Here is a 15,228-nt window from a genome sequence, read left to right on the forward strand (position 1 = left end):
ATAACTCCAATTCAACCACCACTACCTCCTCCACAATACAATCCAACAAATATCTAAGCTGCAGTGGCTGCGGCTGTTACGTCAGCCGTATCTCAATTTAACACTACTGGTACTAGCGGGAGTGGAACGACTGTGCATTCCACTCAAGGTGATGCTCCCGTGAGCTCTAGAGAGTGCTCGTATAAGGACTTCACTAACTGCAAACCCAGGACCTTTAACGGGACTGGAGGAATCATTTCCCTGTCGCAATGGTTCGAAAAGACGGAGTTGATCTTCGAGATCTGCTCCTGTCCGGAAGGGAGCAAAGTAAAATTTGCTGCTTGCACCTTCTCGGACAGAGCCCTGACATGGTGGAATAGCCATGTCAAGTCACTAACCCTGATAGTGGCTAATGTAATGGGTTGGGAAGCTCTGAAGGAGCTCATGATTGAGGAATACTGCCTAAGGGGCAAGGTTCAGAAACTTGAACAAGAACTCTGGAGCCTAATCATGAAGGGCTCCGACATAGTTGCCTACACCGCCAGGTTCAACGATCTGGTGGCTCTATGTCCAGGAATGGTCCCTGCTGAGGGAAAGAAATTCGAGAGGTATATCTGGGGGCTGGTGCCTCGATTTCAGGGGAATGTCTTAGCTTCAAACCCCACTACCTTCGATAATGCCAAGCGATTGGCATAGCGGCTCATCGATCACGGAGTCAGCACCCCGATAACGACAACAATCCTTGCCATCCCAGAACCATCAAAAGCCGCCGACAACAAGCGGAAGTTTTGGGACAACAAAAAGAAAGGCAACGCGGCGCAGAACTCTGCCAAGAAGCAGCAGGCCGTGGCTGTTCATGCCGCGATAGCACCTACTGCCACTACGCCGATGAAGCAGTATGCGGGAAGCTTGCCCAAGTGCAACAAGTGCAGCTTCCACCACAATGGACCCTGTCGGGAAGTGCAGTGTGTAAACTGCAACAGGAAAGGGAATACTGCCCGTTTCTGTAAAGCTCCGGCTAGGCCAATCACCCAGGTTCCCGGCGTTGGTATGGGCCAGACTTGTTACGGATGTGGCGAGGTGGGTCACTTCAAGAGGAATTACCCGAAGGCAGGGAATGCTGGCGGAGTGGGAAGAGTTTTGGCTATAGGCCATGAGGAAGCGGTAGCAGAACCTACAGTGGTCACTGGTACGTTTCTTGTCGATAACTCTTATGCATGCATACTGTTTGATAGTGGAGCGGAGAGGAGTTTCGTGAACCAGAAATTTGCACACATACTTAAACAACAATCGCGCGCACTTAAAGACCCGTTCACTGTAGAAATGGCTAACGGAAAGACTGAGCGCACTAGCTGCATATACATAGGATGTACCCTAACTCTAGATAGCCATTCATTACCAATCGACCTCATGCCGGTCTCAATTAAAAGTTTCGACGTAATTATCGGCATGGATTGGTTGAGTCTTCATCGTGCTGACATCATGTGTTATGAGAAGGCCGTTCGTCTTAATCTACCATCTAACGAAACCCTAGTTATCTACGGCAACAAACCAGGCACGGACCTTCGTATCGTCTCGAGCATACAAGCCCAGAAGTACTTACGAAAGGAATGTCATGCATTCCTTGTTCATGTAGTCGATATGAGACAAGAGACGAAAGACATAAAGAACTTCCCAGAAGTACGCAACTTTCACGACATCTTTCTAGAAGAACTACCAGGATTACCACCACAGCGTCAAGTCGAGTTCAGAATCGACTTAGTTCCAGGGGCTACCCCAGTAGCCAAATCGCCCTATCGTCTTGCACCAGCTGAGATGCAGGAGCTATCCGGTCAACTTAATGAACTGCTCAGCAAGGGCTTTATTAGACCAAGCTTCTCACCCTAGGGAGCACCGGTCTTGTTCGTGAAGAAGAAAGACGGATCGTTCCGTATGTGCATCGACTACAGAGAACTAAACAAACTTACCGTCGATAATCAATAACCTCTACCTCGCATAGACGACTTTGTTCGACCAAATGCAAGGGGCGAATTACTTTTCAAAGATTGATCTGAGATCCGGGTATCACCAATTACAAGTGTTAGAGGAAGATGTTCCCAAAACAGCCTTCCGAACTCGTTATGGACACTACGAGTTTGTAGTGATGCCATTCGGATTGATAAATGCGCCCACAGTATTCATGGACTTAATGAATAGGGTGTGCCGTCCTTACTTGGATCAGTTCGTCATTGTATTCATCGATGACATACTTATCTACTCTCGTAGTAAGGATGAACATAGTCAATATCTACGTCAGATTCTAGAAACCCTACGAGCAGAGAAGCTTTTTGCGAAGTTCTCTAAATGCGAATTTTGGATTCGAAGAGTCAAATTCTTGGGTCACGTGGTCAGAGAAGAGGGAATTAACGTGGATCCTTCCAAAATTAAGGCCATTGAGAACTGGTCAGCTCCAAATACGCCTACAGAAATTCGTCAATTTCTTGGCCTCGCTGGCTATTATCGCAGGATCATTCAGAACTTCTCTAGGATCGCAAAACCGCTTACTACATTGACCCAGAAAGGTGTGACCTTTGACTGGGAAGAGAAACAAGAGAAGGCGTTCTAAACACTGAAGCGAGCCTTATGCAGTGCACCGATACTATCCCTCCCAGAAGGGATAGAAGACTTCGTGATATATTGCGATGCATCCAACCAGGGGCTTGGCTGTGTTCTTATGCAACGGGGAAAGGTCATCGCCTATGCCTCAAGACAGCGAAATACACACGAAGTTAACTACACTACACATGATCTTGAGTTAGGAGCAGTGGTATTTGCTCTAATGATCTGGAGATACTACCTGTATGGTACAAAAAGCACTATCTTTACAGACCACAAAAGCCTTCAACATATATTCGACCAGAAGGAGCTCAACATGAGACAACGACGGTGGGTCGAGCTACTCAGTGACTACGAATGCGAGATTCGTTATCATCCCGGCAAAGCCAACGTAGTAGCTGACGCCCTAAGTCGGAAAGAATACTCTGGTCGTAGAGTCAAATCTTTGACTATGACTATCCATTCACATCTGTCCACACAAATTAAGGAGGCTGAGCTAGAAGCCCTGAAACCTGAAAATGTTGTGGGTGAATCCTTGAGAGGGATGGATAAAAGCTTGGAAGTCAAGGGTGGCGGAGCCTTGTATCTCATGGATCAGATTTGGACACCGAGGCACGGTGGTTTCGGAGACTTGGTCATGACCGAAGCGCACAACACTCGATATTCCGTCCACCCAGGTTCAGATAAGATGTATCTGGATCTCAAAAAGTTATACTGGTGGCCTAACATGAAAGCAGAGATTGCTACCTTCGTGAGCAAGTGTTTTACTTGCGCCAAGGTTAAGGTCGAATACCAAAAACCCTCAGGTTTACTTCAACAATCGGAGATACCTGAATGGAAGTGGGAACGGATCACAATGGACTTCATAACCAAGTTTCCCAAGACAACGGGTGGTCTCGATACCATATGGGTGATCGTAGACAGGTTAACAAAGTCCGCACACTTCCTGCCTATCAAAGAGACTTACAAGATGGAGAAACTAACGAGAACCTACATTAGGGAGATCGTACGACTGGATGGTGTTCCATTATCCATTATCTCTGATAGAGATAGTAGATTCACTTAAAGGTTCTGGCAGTCGGTACAAAGTTCCCTAGGAACTAGGCTGGACATGAGTACAGCCTACCATCCGCAAACCGATGGACAAAGTGAGAGGAATATTCAAACTCTGGAAGATATGTTGCGAGCCTGTGTGATAGACTTTGGAAAGGCATGTGATACTCATTTACCTCTTGTCGAGTTCTCCTACAATAATAGTTATCACACAAGCATAAAGGCAACTCCATTTGAAGCCCTCTATGGCCGGAAGTGCAGATCCCCTCTGTGCTGGGCTGAAGTGGGTGATACACAGTTAGCTAAAGGACGAGTTCCTGACAGCACTCTCACAGGTCCAAAAATTATTCGGGAAACGACAGAGAAGATCGTTCAGATTCGTGAACGATTGAAAGCCTCTAGAGACCGACAGAAAAGCTACGCAGATAAGAGAAGGAAACCTTTGGAATTCCAGGTTGGCGATTGTGTTCTATTGAAGGCCTCACCCTGGAAGGGCTTAATACGCTTCGGAAAGCATTGGAAGCTAAATCCAAAGTATATATGGCCTTTTGAGATCATTGCTAGGATCGGCCCTGTAGCTTACAAACTCAAACTACCTCACGAACTTAGTAACGTACACCCTACTTTCCACGTTTCGAACCTGAAAAAGTGTCTATCCGACGAGACTCTTGTTATCCCACTTGATGAAGTCGAGATCAATGAGAGCCTCATCTTCGTGGAAGAACCAGTAGAGATCATGGACCGAGAGGTCAAGCAAACGAAGCAAAGCCACATCCCGATAGTGAAGGTTCGTTGGAATGCCAAGCGGGGACCTGAATTCACTTGGGAGCGGGAGGATCAAATGAAACTGAAATATCCTCATCTTTTCCCTTAGTTATCTGTATTTGCTTAAACTCTAATTTCGGGACGAAATTCTCTTTAACGGGGGGATGATGTGACAACCCGAAATTTCTATCTTGTAAAGCCATTCAATTCAATCAAAAGTCAGACTTGTTTCTGTTAACTTTTAGCTTTGTTAAGGGTCTGTTTGAGAGTTCTAAGCCTAGTACACTCAAGGATTGTGTGTTAGGGAGTATTAACTTAAGATCATTGAGTTGCAATCGAACCGGAACCACCTTCACAAGGAGTTCACGGCCGCAAACTAGGGTTTACGGCCGTAAACCCATGTTGGCCGTGAACCCCTCTTCATTAGTATTAAGATCCTTCATTATTCTTCATTTCTCACATCTTCAAGTCAAGAACTCTCATTTCTATGTCAAGTATCATCAAGGATATCCTCCTTGATCTTCAAAAGTGTAAGTGATTCTTCCATTCTTTCTTGATATCCTTCTTATTCAAGTGAAACCCTATGATTTCATCCATGAATTCATCTCTTTTGGGTTTAGATCTTCAAATCACCAAGAAAACCAAGAACACCAAGAACACACACTTGTTATTTGGGCCGTAATCACCCTATAAGCTTCCAAAAAGTAAGTATCTCTTCCAAATACTTGTTATCCATTAGAAGCTTTTGATTTCCAACCAAGAAACAACCACTTTATGCATGAACTTCAAGAGTGTACGGCCGTAAACCCTTCTTAGTTCATGTGGTGGCCGTGAACCCTTCAACCCATGGCCGTAATACCTTCATGAATCAAGCCTTTGGCCGTATACACTTCATGTGTGGCCGTAAACTCTCCTTCACCGTGAACACATCTTTGTGTGGCCGTGAACACCCTTTCATACAATCATATGTGATTGTAACACTTCATTCCAAGTGTTTCCTAGTACCTAAGGTTGTTCCCTTACATGATTAGTTGTTATATACACTAATTATATACATATATGTGTCATTATATGCTTAATAGGATCCGTTTGTGCTCAAGACATCACTTGGCATACTTAACATCCTATATCGATCTTACATTCGAATCACTCGCTACAGGTGAGTTCATACCCCTAAATTTACCTTTTAATGATTTTAAATGCTTTTATGGGGGATGGGGGGGGGGAATACAAGTAGAAAACAAAATAGTTATTAAATCAATCACATATGATTTATAAATATCAAAACAAGAGATTCCTTATACTTCAAAACTGTGTTATCAAACAAACTGTTTCAAATCATTTTATAAACTGACATCAAGTCATTAATAACCATTAAAATGGTTAAAACTCTTTTCAAATGATAAACTCTTTAAATGTTTTACAAAACTTTTTTAAACTTATATATTGTCAAAATCATGTCTATATAGATATAGTTGTATAAATAAGATTTAAAGGACTTAGGACTGATAATTCACTTTATTTCCTTTTCCTTGTTTGGATGTGGACTTAGGGTATCGGTTGTTTGTCCGAATGTAGTTTGAATCTTAGTTATATATTATGTATATGTATATAGATATAAAAGTACTTTCAATCAGTTCAATACCTTTGGGTAGCAAAGGTGTACAAGCATGATCAGTCATTCAATTACAGAGCTTACTAGTAAACTATAATAGGTATAGTTTAGGAGGTTACTACTTACTATCTCTAGAACAATGAAACTTACATGAATCAATACTTACATGAGTTAGTTCATACACGAGTCAGTTCAAACATACAATAACTAGATCAGGAAGAAACATACAATAACTAGAATAGAAAGGAACATACAATAACAAGAACAGAAAGGAACATACATCCTTATTACAACATTACTGTACACTGTCATTTTCCCATTACATTCATATAGTGATCTTCTCACATAAAAGGTAATGTAAACTATTTTCTGGTAATGATAGTCATATAATTGGGAAAACAGTCACTTTTACAAAAGAACAAACATACAAAACAGTCGGGTCTTGGTAGAAGACTACTTTCCAATTTAGTAGAAAATATAGGATTTTCTAGAAAGTATACAAACATTTACATCAACCACTTACCAACTTTACATCAAACACTTACAAACATTTTCATCAAACTTATACAAACAATTGACACTAAAATACTTATCAACTCACCAGCTTAAATGTTGATCTACTCTTTCAAAATAACTTGTATTCTCAGGTCACCAGTAGACAGATACCGATGACCAGGTTTTGAGAAGACGGAGCATGTTCAAGACCCGTCTTTTATTTTGATTCATATTTTGGTGTCTTACAAACTTTACACAGAACACACTTGTATTAAATTATATTATTAATGCAATGGATGATGTTGTTGCTTGTTTTACTATTGTGCATTGTTATGATACTGTACATGACGTCCTCCGCCCCCGAATGTTTCTGCCATTCTGGTTTGGGGGTGTGACAATATAGGTCTACTACCGTTCACACCTACTCATACTCATACCAAGTATTGCCTCTTAGTTCACCAAGTCACCATACAAGAATTTCACATAGTGATTTAACACATCGGATAACATAACTAAGGTTTATATTATTTCTTGAAAAGATTAAATAGATATTCAAGTTCACCCTATACTATGCCTATTATATTAGACTACACCACATGGTACTATCAATATGGCTATTTTATATCTCGATCTTCAGATATATATACAGATCCTTACTCCTGATCCCTAGCATCGTCGCCAGCTTCATTAAGGATCATCTGGAATGCTCTTGCCTTTGGCTTCGACGGTGCATTTGGTCTTGTTGATTCATTTTTCTTTGGGAAATCTCTAGAAATATGCCCTTCTTCATTTCCTCCGTAACACACCCTCTTGTTGAATGTACACTCATTGGCGTAATGCCCAGTTTTTCCACACTTGAAAGAAGTCACCTCCCAGCCACATTTTCCAGAGTACTTCTTTTTGCACTTCTCACACCATTTTGCTTCACCTCCTACTCCTCCAAACTTCTCAGAACCAGACTTTGAGAACATGATTTTCTTGGTGGACCTTGAAGACCCCTCAAATTTTCTCTTCTCGCCAACTTCAACCTTGTTGGCGGTTCTGCCTTTGATCATTTCTTCAACAGACTTAGCAGCCCAGATGGTCGCCTCAAGAGTAGGTGCCTGGCGCATTGGCATAGTGTACTCCCATGGTAGTCCCTTTGTATACTTATCGATTTTTGTTAGCTCCTCAAGCACGATGCGCAAAGAAAACTCCATCTTATCTGTGAAGGCATTGGTATACTCATCAAGGGACATGTTGCCCTTTTTCAATGTAAAAATCTGGTTTTCTAGCTGTAGCAGGTTTTGGGCTGAGCAGAACTTACGTTTAAAGTGTAGCAAGAATTCTTCCCATGTCAATTGTAGTGGCTCATTAGGGCTTATGGTCTTTCCCAAGGTGTTCCACCAACGAACAACCCACCCCTAAACTGACGCACAACATAAGTGGTTTGTAGCGTGCCCTTGCAACCACATGTTATGAAAGCTAGCTCCATCTCAGAGATCCAGTCCATAACTCCAACTGGATATTCTTGTTGGATAAGGTGTCTAAGTCCATAACTATATTTGGTATGTACTTGGCCCGATTAAGCATTGTCCATTTGGGTTGCGTTTCTCCGGAACAATTTGTAAGGATGGGCTTTTGAGAAGAGGATATTTATGATTTATTAATATTTTATAAGTTCTAATATATTAATATGAAATCATATTATTAGCACTGGTCAAGAATTAATTTGGAATTAATTTAGTGATCAAAAGGAGACTAATTAAATATGGATTCTTATAAAATGGGCCAAAGGTTATTTAGGATGGGCTAAACCATTATGGAAGTCCATGGATAGTTCCATGGAGGTTTTTACCCATGGATCCTAAGTAATGTGAAAGGTCATGGGCATTAGGGTTTACATGGATGTAACCCTAATCATGCCATACTATATAAGGACTCCTCTAGCTACTAAAATCGGCACTAGTGTGTGTGTGTGTGTGTGAAGAGCATAACCGATTTTGTCACACCCCCAAACCAAGGATGGCGGAAATGTCCGGGGGTGGAGGACTTCATGTATAGTATCATAACAACAATTGTAATAGTAATTCAAGCAAACACAACCAACATATATATAATTGAAAAAGTTACATCATTATATGAATTACATGTTTACGAATCAATTACAATATGTTGACAAAATATGAAATAGTAGACGCCTTAGCGTCCCATCCTCAAAAGCACTTGGTTACCTGTTTAATGATTTCCTGAGAATACAAGTTGTTTGAAAAAGTGTCAACACAAAGGTTGGTGAGTTCATAAGCTTTTGTTTGGTATTATTAAAAGCCTTTCGTTTGTAAAAGTAGTATTTGTTTTAGAAAAATCCAATATTTTCCTTAAAATGTATATGTAGTCTTAAATCCAAAGACCGAAATGTATAAGTAATTTTTCTTACTTATAATAAATAATGTAAGTTTAAATCGACATAAACTCGTTTAATTTTAATGAAGTTCCCGTAAATTCCAATATTCATTAATACTTTATGTGAGTTTATTAAAGCCTTTTCTTGTAAAAGTAGTGTTCGTTCCAGAAAATCCAATATTTTCCTTAATGTGTAAATGTAGTCTTAAAACCCAAAGACCGAAATGTACAAGTAGTGTTCGTTCCTTATAGTAAAACAATGCAAGTTTAAATCGACATAAACTCGTTTGATTTTAGTGAGATCCCCGTAAATTCTATGTTTGTTAATACCACATGTGAGTTATTATAACCATGCTATGACCTAGTTGGCCTGAAACGACGTTCTTCAGGCGTCGGAAATGTTATGACATTTGTCACCCCAGACCTGTCGGTCTAGCTGTTGCATGCAGCTAAGGTGTGGGTTTGTCAGACCCAATATAGATCTATACACAAGTATCACGCTCTCCCTCGAGGAGACTCTGGTTATAATACAGGACTTATTTGTAAATTGAATCGAATGTCTCACAGAAGTCATTAACGAATTTACGTGTAGTGTAATGAAAACTTGGTACCGTATGGCCGTACCTTGCTTAATGAAAATATCCTTTTTATAAATGTACCCTTTTTAAATGTATGTGTTATGTAATGTTTCATAAAGTCATTAACGGAATTACGTGTTATGAAAACTTGGTACCGTATGGCCGTACCTTGCTTAATGAAAATATCCTTTGTATAAATGTACCCTTTTTAAATGTATGTATTATGTAATGTATCATAAACTATACCTATTATAGTTTATCAACCAAGGGTAGTACGTAGTAATGTATGCAAACTATATTCAAAATAGTTTATTAAATGTTTGAATGTATCGGTTGTACTTTGATTATAATAACTTGTTATTCTTTATATTTTATATGTCCAAATCCATTTGTAAACTGATGTGTGTCTAAATATTAAGATAAAATGTCATATATTGCAATAATATATAATCACATAAAGATATACACCTTGCTCAACATGTTACAAGGTGAAATGAAATTGACAACAACTTTTTGTTGTATACAGTTTCTGTTACTGTTCTTAGAAAATTTATAGAAAAATCATCAAAGCTCTAAATCCAAATCCGCAAATTCTGAGAGTTTGGAATATGAGTCTAGTTTGTTCGTAAATTTTATCATGATTTTTAGTGATCTCTAACAGAGGTGAAAATGTTCATAATCACAGACTGGTCCGGGTTTGCCTCTGAAATGATAGGCAGTTTTGTAAAAATCACCATAAATTGTAGAAAAATCATATGGAGATGTGCAAGTAGCCATTTTAAAGCTAAGAGTTTGAACTACTTGCACCTGGAACAGTTTGGAAAACTAAAATATTTAAGTTGACCAAAACAGTCCGTGATCGAAGTTCATCTTTTCTAATGTAATCTGATAGAAAAAGTTTAATTGTGTTCTTGATGATTTTACTTGTATTCCCCCCTTAAAACTTAAGAAAAACATGTAAATGTAGGGGTATGAACTCACCTTATGTGATTTCAGTAGATGAAAGTGAGATAGAGGAAGTGTTCAACCCAAGAACACTAAGAAGATGTCTTGATGATTCGAGAATCTAACACCGAATAAGATGGAATTTGTGTAAGATATCAATGATTTGAGTAGAATGGAGTTTAATAATTATGTGAATGATGAAGATACTTACTAATTGAAGAAAGAAATCCCTGGAGAAAGCCTTGAAGTTCTTGAAGTTGAGAGAAAAGATGAGAGAATTTTGGAGAGTGTTCTTGGTTGCTAAGTGTAGAATGAAAGGGCTTTTAAGGAGAATGAGGAGAGAGGACCAATCCTCCAGCTCTTAGAACGTGGGAAGAGCTAGAGATAGGGTGTAAAGGTCCCCCAAGGAGACAAGGGGTGGTTGGAAAGAATGGCTGATCATAGAGTGAGGTGGTGGTGGCTTGCTTTTGTCATAAAATAAGGAAAAGCAAATATTCCCTCAATAATTAGTCCAACCACCAATTCTTTTAATACATTTTTATAAAAACCCTGGAGATTTATATATTTTGGGGCCTTAGTTTATAAAATAAAGTTTTGGGTGAAAATCCCACGTTAAAATAATGAAAAACGGAGTTAAAACGAAGTCGTAGTCGAAAAACCGGTAAAAAGGGGCCGTCTGCGAGACCTCTCGCATGGGCTGTCTGAGAGGCTTCTCATGCGAGGCTTCTGTCCTGAGAGGCTTCTAATGAGAGGCTTCGGTCCTGAGAGGCTTCTAATGAGAGGCTTCGGTCCTGAGAGGCTTCTCATGAGAGTTTTCGCTTCTAATAGGAGGGTTTTGGTTCCTTAAGGTTATTTTACCCGTTTTTACCCCGTTTCAAATGGTTTTTGACCCGGTTTAGGGTCGGGATGGCCCGAATGATTACAAAAAGTTAAAGTAACTTTTGAGAGAGATTTGGGAGAGATTTCAAATAGAAAGAGATAGAGTGAAAACGATTTAGAGAGGTTTCGTTTGTGATTAATTTGAGTGTCCGGCTTCACAACGCAAGGTTCGTAAACCCCGTTAAACCGTGTTTTAGTGTCGTACACACTCCCGATGAGTGTGCAATAATTTTTTTTATCGTTTTGGTTCAATGTTTATTGCATTTGAGACTTAGGAAATTCAACACACGAACTTTCCAAATAATGTTTCTCTCATTAAAATATTGCATTGTACAGTAATTACATAGTGTAAACCCTAATATACAAGGGTTAATTGAGTCGATTGGTTTTGACTTGTTGACTTTGTTTGACTTTGACTTGACTCAATTTTGACGGTTGTCACATCATCCCCCCGTTAGAAGGAATTTCGTCCCGAAATTTGCATTTGACTGGGACATCAAGAGTTTGGGAAAAGATGTGGGTATTTTTGTTTCATTTGATCTTCGCGTTCCCAGGTGAACTCAGGCCCTCGTTTAGCGTTCCAACGGACCTTCACGATGGGAATACGACTTTGTTTCGTTCGTTTGATTTCCCGATCCATGATTTTGACTAGTTCCTCCACGAAGTGGAGATTTTTGTTAACTTCGATTTCGTCGAGTGGTATTACGAGTGTCTCACCAGACAAACACTTCTTTAGGTTCGACACGTGAAATGTGGGATGTACTTTGTCGAGTTCCTGAGGTAATCGAAGTTTGTATGCTACTGGCCCAATCCTAGCAAGGATTTCGAATGGCCCGATGTACCTTGGATTTAGTTTCCCGCGTTTGCCGAATCGTATCATTCCTTTCCAAGTGGAAACGTTTAGTAGTACACGATCACCCACCTGGAATTCCAAGGGTTTGCGTTGTTTGTATGCGTAACTCTTTTGCCGATCTCGAGACTCTTTTCCCTTATGATTTCAGGGCCAGTGAGGGTGCTATTATAGACTTTTCCTCTAGCTAGCTGTGTATCCCCCACCTCAGCCCAACACAGGAGTGATCTGCATTTGCGACCGTAAAGAGCTTCGAATGGAGCGACTTTGATGCTAGTATGATAGCTGTTATTGTAGGAGAATTCGATAAGCGGTAGATGGGTATCCCATGCTTTACCGAAGTCTATCACACAAGCTCTTAACATGTCTTCCAACGTTTGAATGGTTCGTTCGCTCTGTCCGTCGGTTTGTGGGTGGTAGGCCGTACTCATGTCAAGCCTAGTTCCCAAGGATTTTTGTAGAGACTGCCAAAACTGTGAGGTAAATCTACTATCTCTATCGGAGATAATGGATATCGGCACACCATGGAGTCGTACAATCTCTTTGATGTACGTTCTAGTCAGCTTCTCCATCTTGTCGGTTTCTTTTATCGGTAGGAAGTGTGCTGATTTGGTCAATCTGTCTACGATTACCCATATGGTGTCAAGCCCGCCCGATGTCTTAGGCAGCTTGGTTATGAAGTCCATGGTTATTCTTTTCCACTTCCACTCAGGTATATCCGGATGTTGTAATAGCCCGGATGGTTTCTGGTATTCGATTTTGACCTTGGCGCAAGTCAGGCACTTGCTCACATAGGTAGCAATCTCAGCTTTCATGTTCGGCCACCAGTATAATTTCTTGAGGTCCAGATACATCTTATCCGACCAGGGATGGATGGAGTATCGAGTCTTGTGTGCTTCATTCATGACGACGTCTCGGAGTCCACCGAACTTCGGTGTCTAAATCCGGTTCATGATATAACGTGCTCCATCATCCTTGACTTCTAAGTTTTTATCCATTCCCCTTAATGTCTCTCCTGCCACCTTTTCTGGTTTCAAAGCTTCCAGTTGAGCTTCCTTGATTTGTATGGTCAGGTGGGAATGGATTGTCATTGTTAAGGATTTTACTCGGCGACCCGAGTACTCCTTCCTGCTTAGAGCATCGGCCACTACATTGGCCTTGCCCGGATGATAACGAATTTCGCACTCGTAGTCATTCAGCAACTCTACCCATCTCCTCTGTCGCATGTTGAGCTCTTTCTGATTGAGGATATGCTGAAGACTTTTGTGATCAGTGAAGATAGTGCATTTCGTGCCGTAGAGGTAGTGTCTCCAGATCTTCAAAGCGAATACTACTGCTTCTAATTCCAGGTCGTGCGTAGTATAATTAACTTTGTGCGTCTTAAGCTGTCTTGATGCATACGCGATAACCTTCCCTCTCTGCATGAGCAGACATCCGAGGCCTTGATTCGAAGCATCACAGTACACTACGAAGTCTTCGGTTCCCTCTGGGATTGACAAGATCGGTGCTCTGCATAGGGCTTGTTTTAACATTTGGAAAGCAGCTTCTTGTTTCCAAGTATATGACCGTTTGTAAAAGTTTCACACATACTAATTTAGTCGGGACATAATTAATATATTTATGTTTTAAAAAGATCTTTATCGGTTACTTCATTAGTTGCAAAGTGCATACCAGTCATATGTGATTAAGATATAATAGTCCTTCGAATAGATGACCCTAACTCCAAGACCACAACCAAACAAGGACAGGAAGTGAAACAAAGATACATAAATTCTAAGTCTATAGCATCTTAGTTACATATGACCTTAGCGCATCCACTTAGCAGCTATTGATCTATAAATAAAGACCTATTTAATTCTCAGTTAATTTATTATAGTAACACAAAATACTCCTATAGTATTTGTAAATGTTTAGTTTTGAGTTCTTAAAGTATCCTTTGTAGTGTGTTATTAGGTTTGTTAGATTTGTTGCCCATCCTGACCATCCCCCGGTATATGCAAGTCAATTCCCGGACAGATATAGTTGATCAGGCTATATCCTTCCCAGACTTAATCCACATATACTAAGGCATACCCAAAATGTTCAACTCTTCTTCTTTTGCTTTATGTTTTCGCTAGTTATGATACCATGCGAGCATGTAATGTATGTATGTATACTTTAATCAAGAAAATCATTTATTTTCTAAAAGTATATTTATTTGAAAAATGCACAAATCAGAGACTATTAGTCCCAATTGTGTTTATAGTTTGTATATCTTATGTGGTTTGATATACTTAATTCACTATAAACTGTGCTCTGATACCAATCTGTCACACCCCCAAAGCAAGGATGGCGGAAATGTCCGGGGGTGGAGGACTTCATGTATAGTATCATAACAACAATTATAATAGTAATTCAAGCAAACACAACCAACATATATATAATTGAAAAAGTTACATCATTATATGAATTACATGTTTACGAATCAATTACAATATGTTGACAAAATATGAAATAGTAGACGCCTTAGCGTCCCATCCTCAAAAGCACTTGGTTACCTGTTTAATGATTTCCTGAGAATACAAGTTGTTTGAAAAAGTGTCAACACAAAGGTTGGTGAGTTCATAAGCTTTTGTTTGGTATTATTAAAAGCCTTTCGTTTGTAAAAGTAGTATTTGTTTTAGAAAAATCCAATATTTTCCTTAAAATGTATATGTAGTCTTAAATCCAAAGACCGAAATGTATAAGTAACTTTTCTTACTTATAATAAATAATGTAAGTTTAAATCGACATAAACTCGTTTAATTTTAATGAAGTTCCCGTAAATTCCAATATTCATTAATACTTTATGTGAGTTTATTAAAGCCTTTTCTTGTAAAAGTAGTGTTTGTTCCAGAAAATCCAATATTTTCCTTAATGTGTAAATGTAGTCTTAAAACCCAAAGACCAAAATGTACAAGTAGTGTTCGTTCCTTATAGTAAAATAATGCAAGTTTAAATCGACATAAACTCGTTTGATTTTAGTGAAATCCCCGTAAATTCTATGTTTGTTAATAGCACATGTGAGTTATTATAACCATGCTATGACCTAGTTGGCCTGAAACGACGTTCTT

Source organism: Lactuca virosa, chromosome 8 (genome assembly GCF_052849685.1).
Source record: "Lactuca virosa cultivar CGN04683 chromosome 8, Lactuca_virosa_CGN04683_v6, whole genome shotgun sequence".
Classification (NCBI taxonomy): domain Eukaryota; kingdom Viridiplantae; phylum Streptophyta; class Magnoliopsida; order Asterales; family Asteraceae; genus Lactuca; species Lactuca virosa.